The sequence below is a fragment of the Podarcis tiliguerta genome (genome assembly GCF_965153285.1).
Source record: "Podarcis tiliguerta genome assembly, chromosome: 1".
Classification (NCBI taxonomy): Eukaryota; Metazoa; Chordata; class Lepidosauria; order Squamata; family Lacertidae; genus Podarcis; species Podarcis tiliguerta.
In genome coordinates this window covers 18,699,567-18,713,767 of record NC_139534.1, presented here as the reverse complement: position 1 = coordinate 18,713,767, position 14,201 = coordinate 18,699,567, and the positions used below count along the sequence as shown (strand labels likewise).

Genomic DNA, 14,201 nt, shown 5'->3' with positions numbered 1-14,201 from the left:
GGTACCACTGTACTTCCGTTGATGCAGAAGTAATAAACTTCAGTTTATTTATCTTTCTGCTGCCAGTGAATTGGAGAGATACAGGTGTCAGAATATCTTAGCTAGGCTTGGGTCCCCTGTGCTGAAAGTATGAAGTGTGTGGGGGGGTGGCGTTTAATGTTCTGTCTCGGGCAGTGAGATATCATGGAGCTAGCCACACATCTGCACATCTAGCACAATGAAAATGAAGAATGAAATGTACCACTTCAAACTGCAGGTCACCTGTTTGTAATATCCATTGCTTGGAATCTTCCAAATAGCAAAGCTTGATGTGAAACTTTCTCAGTAGTGTTTGATAAAGTGGTATAGAAGTGAATAACATCACCAACAACAACAATATAGGGTGGGAGGTTTGTTGGGGGGGTTGTTTTTGTTTTGTTTTTTACTTGGGAGCATTGAAAAATGGTGCCCCACACCTGTTTCTGAAGTGGCACAACCCAGTCTAACCTCCTCATGTTTGTATGTATATGTGAGGAGAAAATTAGAACATGCCTGAGAAGTTAACATTCTTGGGAATGAAACGAATGAATATTTGGGAATGATTTGTATTGTCTGGTTTCATACCTTTGGGTATGGGGTGGTATATAAATTCAATCAATAAAATTATTATTTTTGCTTCCTCATTTCCTGGTTCCTTTGTTTTTGGAAGAACCTCTCAATCTCCCTGTGACATGCCAATCTTTGTGATGATTAATACAAATTGAAATGTCCCAAGTAAAAAAAAAAAAGTGAAGTCCCTAAAGTGCCCAAACCACAAGGAACAAGCTCTTCTGTTGATTCAGTCATTGGATTGACTTTTATTTTGGTTGGTATTACCCTTTAACTCTGCCAGGTATGACATATCTGACACTACCAAATGGAACAGGCTGCTTTTGAAATTTAGTTCTATGATGGATTTTTAAATGATATTATATTGGTGGAAGTTAACCTGGCAGTTTCATGGCGTGACCTACTTGAGTCAGGATGGTTTGGGTTTATTTCACACACAAACACCCCCAAGAGCTGGTTCATTTATGGCACAGTACATAGAATGTATGTACAGGTAGGAGCAGGAATGAACATCACATGTCTTCTTCTTCTTCTTCTTCTTCTTCTTCTTCTTCTTCTTCTTCTTCTTCTTCTTTCTTCCTTATTATTTATACCCTGCCCATCTGGCTGAGTTTCCCCAGCCACTCTGGGCTGCTCCCAATCGAGTAGATGCAATCCCTTCTCCTACCTGGACAGTTATCTTTCCACAAGGGCCAACATTGATGCCGAAATCTAGCATTGACTGAGCTCTGCGAATACACCTTTCTCGCAATTGAAGTGCAGAGTGTTTGAGGACCGGAACTCTCACAGGGAAACCAAAATGCTTGTTTACAAAGCTATTGTACTACCAACCTTACTGTCTGCTTGTCAAATGCAGACCACTTATAAACGCCATCTCCAGCTCCTTGAAAGATTCCATCAACAGTGTCTTTGAAAAAGTTTACACATCACTTGGGAAGACAGGCGAACTAATACCGGTTTACTGGAAGAAGCAAAGATCACCAGTGTTGAAGCAATGATTCTTCAACATCAGCTTCATTGGAATGGTCATGTTGTGTGAATGCCTGATGTCTTCCAAAGCAACTCCTCTATTCCAAACTTAAAAATGGAAAGTGTAATGCTGGTGGTCAACAAAAGAGGTTTAAAGACTGACTCAAGGCAATTTTTTAAAAAATGTAGTATAAACACCAACAATTGGGAAACACTTGCTTGCGAGCACTCCAGTTGGAGAACAGCCTTTACCAAAGGTGTCATGGGCTTTGAAGACATTCAAACTCAGGACGCAAGGGAGAAACATGCTAAGAGGAAGGCACACCTAGCAAATCCACACCATGATCAGCTCCCGCCTGGAAACCAATGTCCCCACTGTGGAAGGACGTGTGGATCCAGAATTGGCCTCCACAGTCACTTACGGACTCACTGTTAAAACCGTGTTTATGGAAAACAATCTTACTCGGCTATGAGTGATCACCAAAGAAAAAAGAAGAAAAGATATAGTAGGTGCACATTTAGACCAATGTGCCTGTTCTATCTGCAATTCAGGTGCTGAATGTTGATAGACAACTTCAGGATTTATTTATTTTTGCTCTTCTTATTTATGGTTCTTTATCTTTAAACTGGACCCTAAACTGTCATATTCATTTACTGCTGAAGTTACGATATTGGAAAGCATTATAGAATGTCTATTCCACAGGGTGCCACCATGTTGCCCCGCTGGCACCCCCAAACCCCTGTGCCCCTACCTCCTTCCACCCATGAGGCTAGTAACTGTGAAGGCGTTTACACTACTGGGACACAAGGTGTCTCTATCCTTCTTTTTGCCCTCTCAGCTGCTGATCTCTGCCTTTGATATTGAAAAGCTTTCAAGAGATTCCTTACCAGATGCTCCCCTCCCCTTTCCCAAAGCAACATCATTTCGGGCCTCTGGGCGGCCGGAGAAAAATAAACCACAGGATATGCTCCAGAATCTTCAGGAGCAGAGCAAAGGCCTGAAACAATAAACATCTGCTGTAGCTGACAATCGCCAGATTCTTCCAGAGAGACCATTTCATCTGGAGAGCTTTCTAGCTGTTGGAGAAACAAAGGTAAGATTTTATATGTGGTGCAGTTTCAAAAGCATTTCAAAGTGTTTTTCATGTTAAAGCACAAGCAAGCAATGCAAACATTTTTATCACCCTGAAGAAAACCCCCAGCTTTTGTTCTGTCTCTGGGATTTCCTGCTCACCTCCTTTCCTCTTGTTCCGAACTACTGCCTTTGTGCAGGGCAGGTTCAACTTCACTGACCCTTAATAAACAATTGTTAGGAAGAAATAACTTGTCTGGGAGCACTAATATTTATGCATTAATGAATTGGTGATGATGATTCTGCTAAAACCTCTGGCACTGACTGCTTCACCTGCCTTGGCCAAACAGAAGAATCTCTAGCAGGCTTTTGCTGATTTGCTCTGGTTCTAGAGATGAGAAGACCAGGCAGAATTCTCATTATATTCCTCTTCTAATTCCAGTCTTGGATTCATACTGCTTTCCAAAGATCTTTGCAGGCAGGATGCAAAAATCTGTACATGAGAGGAACTGCCTGGACACTTGTAGAGAAGATTATTGTTATTGACATGTTGCTGCAAGGCAAAGTTCCAATGGTGGACAATTACACAAAGACTCAGAAATACTGTATTAGAGGACAGTTCTATACAACAAGATCCTGAGTTTGCTGAAGAATGGTGACTGGGACAAAGTTTTAGAGTTTGACCAGGAGGATCCTAGTTCAAATCTTTGCTCAGCCAGGAATCTTACAGAGTAACTGTGAGCCAATCTCTTAGCACAACCCATATTGCAGAATTATTGTGAGTATAAAAGAAAGGGCCACCTTGAGCTGAGGAAGGCAGGGTGAAAATAAAGTACTAATAATTAAATACAGTCGTACCTTGGAAGTTGAACGGAATCCGTTCCAGAAGTCCATTTGACTTCCAAAACGTTCAAAAACCAAATCGTGGCTTCTGATTGGCTGCAGGAAGCTCCTGCAGCTAATCAGAAGCCGTGGAAGCCCCATCAGACGTTTGGCTTCCAAAAATATTTCTCAAACTGGAACAGTCACTTCCAGGTTTGTGACGTTCGGGAGCCAAAATGTTCAGGAACTAAGCTGTTTGAAAACCAAGGTACAGCTTTAATTGCAATCAAATGCTAAAAAGTTAATTCCTGCTCAAGTGGAACATGTGCAGAGAGAGCAGGGCGGATGCAGTCTTAACAAAGAGCAAATAAGACTTTATAGTACTCATGCTAGGAGGATGTATCAGCATGAATAAGTGCAACAAAATCTTCAGAGATGAGTAGATGCATTTAGGAGTTAGTTGATGTATTTGCTTATACTTTTGTATGAATAACTCAGATTATATATGGTTCCCCAGATGCATATTTTTCACTTCGCTTTGAGAATACTGTTAATGAAATTCAGATGGAGAATGCTTGACAGGGTCATCGTTCTAGAAAACACCTTCGCATCCTAGAAAAGCAGCTGATCAGAATTATCTTGGAGGGTGCATGGAATACGCGGCTGGCTGGTAGACACAGGAAGTCATTTCACAGTTGTTGGGTTGTTAGGCAGCCAGTGAACACAGATGCAGATACATCGTCCAGAAGAAACAGATCCAGAGGGAATAACGTTGGATACTGCAATTCTTGGTCTGTGCTATCCTTTATTTGCCAGAATTAACAGTTCTTGGTCCAAAATAATTGGCTTTTCCTAGGTGAAATGGAAAAGGAGTGAGAATCATGTTTGCCTAAACAGCGGAGATAAGCAACTCATGCTCTCCAAGTCCCCCCTCCCCCTCCCCCAAAATCCTGCATGAGGTGAACACAACTGTATCTCATGAAAGGAGCCCAATAACCGGATGTTCGGCTGCCACCAAAAATAACTGCATGTCTAATTTTCTGCTTCCCCTCTGCAATATCTATTGTGACATCACAGAGTTCTGTGCCATTGCCAGCCAATGGGCAGGCAGGGATACCTAACACTGTGACATCACTGCATGATGGAAGTTCTACCAAATCTTCAGGAGAGAGAACTCAACATGCAAGCCCTGGTTTGATTTTTCATAGTGTCTGCAATAGTTTTTGAAGTGTCTTACTTGCCCCCCCCCCCAGCAATAATGTACCATAATCAGTACTTTAAATTGCCAGCCCAACATAGACACCCTGTAGAGTGACTTTTGTGGAATCGCTGTGTGGCCCTTGCTAGTGATTATACATCCAATATATAAACAGGTTTCGGGTTACAAAGCTCTCTAGGGCAGCTGTTTCTCATTTCCCATCCTACACATGCTATCTTGCTTACATGGCAGTTTAGTTTAAAGGATCTGTGTTGACTCAGAGGAGCAAGATGTACAATGCTCAGCATTGCCTGAACGTCACATTATTACTTGTAGCACCAACAGGATTTCTTGGTGGTTGGAGCAGTGTTTTTCGATAGGTTGGGGAAGAACAACATGGTTTCAGAAATTAGGCCAAAATCCTACTCTCCAGGAGGCAGACTTGCAAGCTATAAACACTCTAACAATGTGCTGTGCTGCCCCACTGCAGTGGAAAATTCTGGTGACTCGGAATTTTGGCTCCACTGCAACAAATGAAAAGTTCATTAGCTAGCTTGACCATACAGCTTAAATACAATGTTTCTTCTCTAAGATAAGGGTCAAGTGGGGGTGTGAAGGGATGGAATATTTACTAGATACAGGAGAGAGTATTTTATTTTATTTTTTTAGTGGTGGGTGGGACCTCCCTTGAATCATTTTGTTTCCATTTGAAATTGTTGTGAAGCTGTTACCAGTTCATTTGAGGACATCTATTGCAATCCAACAGTTCCTCCTGTCCTTAATTGGGATGCAGGCGGCGCTGTGGTCTAAACCACTGAGCCTCTTGGGCTTGCTGATCAGAAGGTCAGCAGTTCGAATCCCCAAGACAGGGTGAGCTCCTGTTGCTCTGTCCCAGCTCCTGCCAACCTAGCAGTTTGAAAGCACGCCAGTGCAAGTAGATAAATAGGTACCACTGCGACGGGAACGTAAATGGCGTTTCCGTGCACTCTGGTTTCCATCACAGTGTTCCATTGTGCCAGAAGCGGTTCAGTCATGCTGGCCACATGTCCTGGAAAGCTGTCTGTGGACAAACGCTGGCTCCCTCAGCCTGAAAGCGAGATGAATGCCACAACCCCATAGTCGCTTTGACTAGACATAACAGTCCAGGGATCCTTTACCTTTTAATTTTTTACCCGTCCTTAGCTTCTAAAACAGGCTTCCTCAACCTCACCCTCCAGATGATTTGAGACTACAATTCCCATCATCCCTGACAACTGGTCCTGCTAGCTTGGGATCATGGGAGTTGTAGGCCAAAAATATTTGTAGGGCTGAGGTTGAGGAAGCCTATTCTAAAACATAAGGTGCTGGGACTAATGGTGGGGGTGTGGTTTTGTGAGAAACTATATGCTTTGCAGGCACAGCATCCTTGTTTCATTCTCAACCATCTCCAGCTAAGTGATGACAGGTTTCATGGGTGGGAAAGTGCTAACCATAGGGTGGTCAGTTGCTTATCACCATATCAAACTCTCTACCTCTCTGTCTCTGTCATCTCTATCTATTGATCATATATATGGAAAATTGGAAATAATTGCTATAAATTAAATAGATATACAATGCCCCTCATCATGGTGGGATGAACTCAGGCTGGTGTGCTTGCTTGGTTGCTGTCCAGTGTTGATGGGCAACTTCAAGACCCCTCCTGCTCTCCTGTCCTATGGCTCCTTATCTTTTGATCTTCAGCCATGTAGCCCATCATATAAAGGACACCTTCAAGCCAAACAGAGGGCTTTCTTGGTAGTGGTACCTGCCCTGTGGAATGCCCTCCCATCAGATGTCAAGGAAATAAACAACTTTCTGACTTTTAGAAGACATCTGAATAGATGCGCAGTCCTGTATTTGCAAGTTGTTAATGTTTGATGTTTCATCGTGCTTTTAATATTCTGTTGGGAGCCTCCCAGAGTGGCTGGGGAAACCCAGCTAGATGGTCGAGATATAAATAAGTTGTTGTTGTTGTTGTTGTTAAGCAAAGTCCTATGTAATGTAGGCCATGGGGCCACCCTACCAGATTGCCTATCTATTACAACAGAAATATTAATGCTAATATTTAATACCATGAATCTGAAAGGTACTAATTCTTTCTTTTAAGAGTCAGTCGGTGCTCAGGAAAATAGTATGGATTTTACTCAGTATCTTAAAACTACAAGGGAGGAGCCAGTTGGTCTAGGAAAAGGAGCCCATGAAGCAGACCATCTTATTCGCAAGTCCAATAAACTTAACAAGCCACTGCATTTGGAAGGACAGACAAAATGTTTTGAGAATTGGGGCCCCTTTATAAGACTGGGGAAAGTTTTATGATTCTAGATAGGGATCTTATTTTTGGATGTGCTTTCAAATTTCTCCGTGTTTGTTCATCTCTGACCTGAATTGCTGATGGTTTTGGAAAGACTGTTGGTGAGAAAAAGGTCACATTTCTGCACTTTTGCTCATCATTAGTCTCCATTAGCTTATTACCTCTGGCATCGCTCTGCTGGGCAAAGTCCAACCTTGCAGTCCAAAGGAACAGACTTTCGCCCCAAGTCTCTCCCCCCCACTCCCTTTGCCTGCACCCTTAGGGTGTAAAATCTTCCAGTTTACTCATTGCAAAGCTTCCAAATGCCTATTCCCTCTCCCCGAATGGATTCTCAGACATATGAATCATCCAAAACGAAACTCGGTCCTTGAGAACTTTTCTGAGAGTGAGCTAAATTGGTTTGAAGTGTATATATGATCACTTGCAGAATCAATGGCAAAGGATGTGAGAATGCCCTCACTGCTGCAAGAACTTTAGGCCTCGTGTTTTTGTAACACGCAGTTTAAATTTTTTAGAAACATCCTTGTCTTCTGTGTTGCAGAGGCATAGGTTGTAGAACATTTTAAGCACTCTGAAACAGTGTTTTTCTTGGAGAGGAGTCATGTGGCGGGCTTTCAAGAGTGAAACCGTTTCAAAACGTTTGCGGTGGTGTGTGTGTTTTTTTTGCTTTGGCTTGCAGCTGCATTAGAAATCAAGCATTTTTGAACATGGCAAATATTTCCACTCAAACCACTGATGATGTTCCTGGAGGAAGAACTGACGCTACAAAGATTATAGTTTGTCTTTCCAATTTACATAAGAGCTCACAACAGCGGAGGAGAGAGGAAGGGAAGTAATGAAGCTACAATGACAATTGCTTCAAATAGCCGAAACTATGATGCCAGTCGAATGCATTGTTTGGCTAGAAAAATATATATAGTTGCATTGTAGCTGTGATATCAGGCAAAATCCACTTCATCCATTGTCTCTCAGGACTATTGAGCATCTTCAAACACTTACCTGCTTTCAAAGATGTTCATTTACTTTAATCTGGCAGCTTCAGTGTCACAGATCCCCATAGATTGAGCCTGCCATTTTCTAAGGAGGATACAAAGGGAATGCATGAGGAAGATTGTTGTGGCCATCAAAGCAGGCCATCAAATTTCAGACTTCTATAGGGGAAAAGCAAGAGATTTCAAGATGCGATGCGATGGGGAGAATTTTTTTTAATCCAGAGTATTTTGCTTCAACTGTTTTCTTTTCTTTTCTTTTCTGCATCCAGTAAATAATGTTAACCACTTAGAATAAATGGACACTTTTTAAATAAAAAAAGCACAGGGATTAGTGCACTGGTCTGTTTCAGGGTTTATAACCATTATGAGTTTAAGCAGTAGGGGTAGGCCAACTGGTCAATTTCAGTTTCTCACATTTTCCGATTTCCCCAATCTTAAATTCAGTTCTCCACTTTTTAATATCAGTGTGCATGTTCGTTTGTTTTTTTTAAAGTCCTCATGAAAATTCACCAGTATTTTAGTGGGAATTTTGTCCAATGTGCACTTTTTTGTATGCAATTTCCCTTAATAAATAATCTTTGCACAACAATATCCCAAAATATAATGCATTTTTTTTTGCATGTCACTTTCACAAATATATGCATTTTACTCTAATCCATGAGGGTTTTTGTTTTTTTACAAAATTAGGAAAAGTGCAAATTCAAAGGTATTGTGGGTTAAACCACAGAGCCTAGGACTTGCCGATCAGAAGGTCAGCGGTTCGAATCCCCGCGACGGGGTGAGCTCCTGTTGCTCGGTCCCTGCTCCTGCCAACCTAGCAGTTCGAAAGCACGTCAAAGTGCAAGTAGATAAATAGGTACCGCTCCGGCGGGAAGGTAAATGGCGTTTCCATGCGCTGCTCTGGCTCGCCAGAAGCAGCTTAGTCATGCTGGCCACATGACCCAGAAGCTGTCTGCCGGCTTTACTAATATTTCAGAAGGTACCAAGTAGGTAGGTTTTTATGCTTACAATCAAATTTCTCTCCATTCTCTTGTACTGAGAAATCATTCTATGAGGTCCAATATGCCTATAAATGGTGCCCTTGGACTGTAGGAAAATAAAGAACACAGACAAAGAGAAAATTGACTCATCTGCAGTGGGACTGACACACAAAAATTATCTCTCCCCCCCCCCCCCCGCAAAAAAAGCCCTGTTCTTTTGAGAAAGACGACCATGACATTGGTTTGTATGCAATGTAGAGCTAATGTGAATATTCCATTAACACTAGGGTTTCTCCTTGAGCAAATAAGTGTCAGCTCTTGTGGCGTTTGCCTGTTCGTTTAGAGCCTGTCTGTACAGGGGGAAAAGAAAGGGTTAAAAATGTAGACCAATAGGAAAGCTGGAGGCAGAGCCTTCATGTGTATAAAAGGGCTTAGCCCAAGTTTTTGTTAGAGTTGTTGGTTGGTTTTGGTGGATTGGCTGGTTGGGAAAGGCAGTTGGCAGGCAGTTCATAATCGTAATAGGGAGACAGGGCAGTGGGTTCTTGAGTGTGGGGAGTTAGAAGAGATAGAGAGAGGAAAATAAGACAAAGTAAAGAGTAGGGCTTGCCGATCGAAAGGTTGGCGGTTCGAATCCCCGCGGCGGGGTGCGCTCCCGTTGTTCGGTCCCAGCGCCTGCCAACCTAGCAGTTCGAAAGCACTTCCGGGTGCAAGTAGATAAGTAGGGACCGCTTACTAGCGGGAAGGTAAACGGCGTTTCCGTGTGCGGCTCTGGCTCGCCAGAGCAGCAATGTCACGCTGGCCATGTGACCCGGAAGTGTCTTTGGACAGCGCTGGCCCCCGGCCTCTTGAGTGAGATGGGCGCACAACCCTAGAGTCTGTCAAGACTGGCCCGTACGGGCAGGGGTACCTTTACCTTTACCTAACAACGTTTGGAATACCGTAAAAGTTTGTTTGTGTCTGAAATAAAGCACACTCCTCTTTATTAACTTGAGAACCGGACTGAGACTGAAGTGATTTTACTGGGGAGGACCTGGTTGGGGGCAGCGGATTAGTGGTGTACGGGTCAACAGTCCATGAGATGACCGGGGGCTCCGTATGAACGCCACAGCCCTCCTACCCCTGTGTACCCCCTAAATGGGAACATGGGGTTCTCCCAACTGTGCAGAGCAGATTTAGGCATGGCACGTGTAATGGGAAGGGAAGGGGGGGGGAATCTTGGTGCACTACCACTAATCCTAGCTCTGGGGCAACTACCGTATTTTTCCGTCTATAAGATGCCCCCATGTATAAGATGCCCCCTATTTTGGGGGACTCAGATTTAAGAAAATACACCCTCGACACTATCCATGTATAAGACGCCCCCTAATTTTTGACATGATTTTTTTTGGGGGGGAGAACTATTCTTATACACGGAAAAATACGGTATTTAGTTGCATACCGCCCATTGTTTCACAATGACCCCATTGCTATACAGAACGGTTACAATTTTTGTGCCAAAGAAGCGAATGGCTCACAGTCTGGAACAGCAGATGCAAAGCCACTTTGTTCTATTCCAAGAAGAACCAGATGGCCTGTCACTTCCCCATTGCATTGGACAATCAGGTCCATGACTCATTGACACCCACAGCACCTGGCTTTCCTGTGCTGGATAAGTCTTCTGGCCGCAGAACGACGCCTTGGCAAATGCATCTTCTAACCAGAGTAAAGTTTTAGGCAGAACTTGAAATAACTGTGGTTATTGTGTAGGCTTTGGGGAAACTGACCTTTCCTAAAAACATTCCAAGGTAGCATGTTGTGTTCTTATTGGCCAGGGTTCTTACACAGAAATGTGGATGTCTGTCTGTCTGTCTGTTGGTCTGTCAGCTAGCTGGGTCAAAGCAATCCAATCCTTGGAGGATAAGGCTGTGATGTCAACCTTAATCTTCCCAGTACAGTTTCTCCTGCTTCTTCCTCCTCTCAAGTCCTTCCAGGTGTGCTTCTCTTTCACACGCAGTTGCAAGCAGGAGTCCATTGTTCACCCTTCTTCTGTCAGCATCGCCCTTGAGCCAGTGCCACTAACTGGACTCATCCACTTCAGCCCCGACTGGGCTAGGCAAGCTGGGTAGCACTTCCAGAGACCACCTTCTGCACAGGAACAGGTCAAAGTGCTGTGGACTCACAGCTTAGAGTTGTGAGCGCTGGATTCACTTCCACAAGTAGACAGTCGTCACACAGCAGAGTACAGCAGAGTACTCGGAGAGCAGCTCTGTAGAATATTCTCTTTATTCTATAACTACAACTATTATACAACTATATACAGAGCTAAATAGGTCTAAGCATAAAGAATGCTGAACCGCACTGAGTGCCTGCAGCTGCTCTTAGCAGCACACAATCTCTAACACTCAGTCTCTCTCTCCGACACACTGACTGACTGACTGACCGACTCACTCACTGACTGACTCTTTGATGTGGTGCTGGAGCAGAATAAGTAGAGAGCAGAACACGCCTCCTCCTCTCTGCAGAATCAGCAGACTCCTCAGGAGATTCTTGGATATGGGAGGGGTGAAATCTCCTCATCTTCATGTGGGGAAAGGCGTGGAGGCTACTCCATTTGGGTAAATGGGGCACTGCCCCACTAATTGCAGCCAGTCCCCACCTACCTGCTGTCTTACTTAAAAACCAGTCTAGGAGGTATCCCTGGCTTCCAGCTTCCTCCTACTTAGTCTCAGTGTTGCACTTGTAAAACTCAGCAGAGAGGAGGATGGGGACAAAACCAGAATTAGTTGACTACACCTGTCTACAGCCACTGGAAGGAAGTGGACAGATGAAAGGGGAAGAGGAAGGGAAGGTAGAAAATCCATGGTTACCTCTTCTTTTCCATTTCATAGTTTTGAGTCCTTAGGAATTCACTTATAGATGTTTTTAATTTGACTTTTAACGTGTCCTTCTTTTCCCCCTCTAACAAATAATGGAATTCTGCTCTCTTGCACCTCCCCCCCTTTTTTTCCTGGAAAGCATTTAGTTTACCAAATAAACAATATCCCTCACAATAAGGTACACATAAGGCAAGTCTTCTTCCAGATGCTAATCCGTTCAAGATGTCTGTGTATAAACATTCTGAAGGCTGAAGCTGGAACTTGTAAGGAAAGGTGTTCAGAAAATGAGATTTCATCTGAGGAGCATTTGAAATATGCATTTGAATATGGGAAATTTGAACCCAGATTGTAATCTTAAAATAAAGTAGGAATGACATCCAGCAAATGTAACAACCTCCTCTCAAGTCCACAGTTTCCACATGGTGATCTGGGTCATCAAGTCTCTTGCTGAAAGCATTTCATGCAGCATTTTTAGAGAATTAGTTTGATGCAGTGTTGGTCATTTGTTCTGGATTGTAGGACTTTATAATCTTAAATTGTTTCAATGATTTTACCACCTTCTTCTTCTTCTTCTTCTTCTTCTTCTTCTTCTTCTTCTTCTTCTTCTTCTTCTTCTGTTGTGTCCGACTCTTCGTGACCCCATGGACCAGAGCACACCAGGCATTCCTGTCTTCCACTTCCTCCTGCAGTTTGGTCAAACTCATGCTGGTAGCTTCGAGAACACTGTCCAACCATCTCGTCCTCTGTCGTCCCCTTCTCCTTGTGCCCTCCATCTTTCCCAACATCAGGGTCTTTTCCTGGGAGTTTTCTCTTCTCATGAGGTGGCCAAAGTATTGGAGCCTCAGCTTCACGATCTGTCCTTCCAGTGAGCACGCAGGGCTGATTTCCTTCAGAATGGAGAGGTTGGATCTTCTTGCAGTCCATGGGACTCTCAAGAGTCTTCTCCAGCTCCATAATTCAAAAGCATCAATTCTTTGGCAATCAGTCTTCTTTATGGTCCAGTATGGAAGTGAAAGCTGGCTAACTTGATTAACTTGATTCAAAGAAACAAATGGCTAGACATGGCCTCTCCATCAGCTTTATTGTTTGTTTCCTAGCTCTAAATGTGTGGGGGGGTTTTCCTTGCCACTCCTCAAGGAAAACAAACTTCTTTATTCCCATAAGTATTCTAAAGAACAGCATTTTTCTAGGCTTTTAACAAATATTGATTGCTTTTATTAAATTTCTTCTCTCTCTCTCTCTCTATATATATATATAAACAATTTCATTATTTATACCCTGCCCATTTGACTGGGTTTTCCCAGCCACTCTGAACGGCTCCCAACAGAATATTAAAAACAAGATAAAACATCAGCATTAAAAACTTCCCTAAACAGGGCTGTCTTCAGCACTCACCGCAGGGCAATGTCCCTCAAGCCTCCCAGGAGTCTCTTATGTTCAGCATGGTGAGTCTGGTCCCCACCATCTAGGCCAGGTGGAAAGGGCCTTGCAGGGAAAAGTCTTCAGCACTCACAGCAGGGCAAGAAAGTTCTTAGCATTCCAGCACACTCTGGAATCGTCTACCTTGTAGACTATCCAAGAAACATCAACTAAGAGGCGGCTATGCAGATAAGAACAGGCTTGCTCCTTAATGGCCCTCATTGAGGGTCACAAAGGGCAGGCAGCATGTTTAGCTTCTTCTACCCTATATGTATCACTGAGTGCATCTGTTTGCTTTCCCCCTGAATAGTTACTCATCACTCCTATGGGGGAAAGTAAAGCTTGGAACAACACCACAGTGAGGCAGAGATGGGAGGAATCACGCCTCCTCCTTTATGCTGGGTGGCCTGACCTTTTTATGGATCCACCAACGTTCCTTGCAATAAACAAGTCTCTACTCTGCAGACGCCCCATCCTCCGAAACAATGGACATTTTTGCCCGTGCAGGTATAAGCTGTGAGTGCATGTTCAACTTTTTTGGGGGGGGGGGACCACACAAAGCAATTCCACCAATCTGTATGCTTAATGTAACTCAGGTCATGTTTGCATTTAATGTGCAACATACAATGTTTTCTTTTCTTTCATTTGAAATTACACACACACACACACACACACACACACTATCCTTCCTCCTCAGAGATACCAGAGAGGCATACAGCAAGTCTGATTAAAGTGGATAAAAGTAAACAAAAAAACCAAAATAATGCAAGGCACATCAGTTGTGTGGGTGTGGATTTTAGAAGGTGTGAAGGAGTGGGGAATTTTAATTTTTCCTCCTCCTGCTGCAGTGCTGAAACCCCACTTCTGAAGTTGGCATTTACACTGGGAGGAGATTCCCCCATTGGTTCTATTGTAAACAGCACCTTCCAAGGAGGGGTTGATTTCTCAGGAAAATGTGGCATCACATCTAATTTGGC

General features: G+C 43.4%; 1 long non-coding RNA gene across 1 annotated transcript; it reads right to left on the bottom strand.

Moving 5' to 3' along the window:
• Positions 1-4,236: 4,236 nt before the first annotated feature.
• Positions 4,237-5,221, bottom strand: LOC310665527. Its single transcript, XR_014505509.1, has 2 exons — positions 4,467-5,221; positions 4,237-4,303 (listed from the first exon to the last, which is right to left on the bottom strand). It is a non-coding gene; the product is annotated as an uncharacterized lncRNA (long non-coding RNA).
• Positions 5,222-14,201: the final 8,980 nt, after the last annotated feature.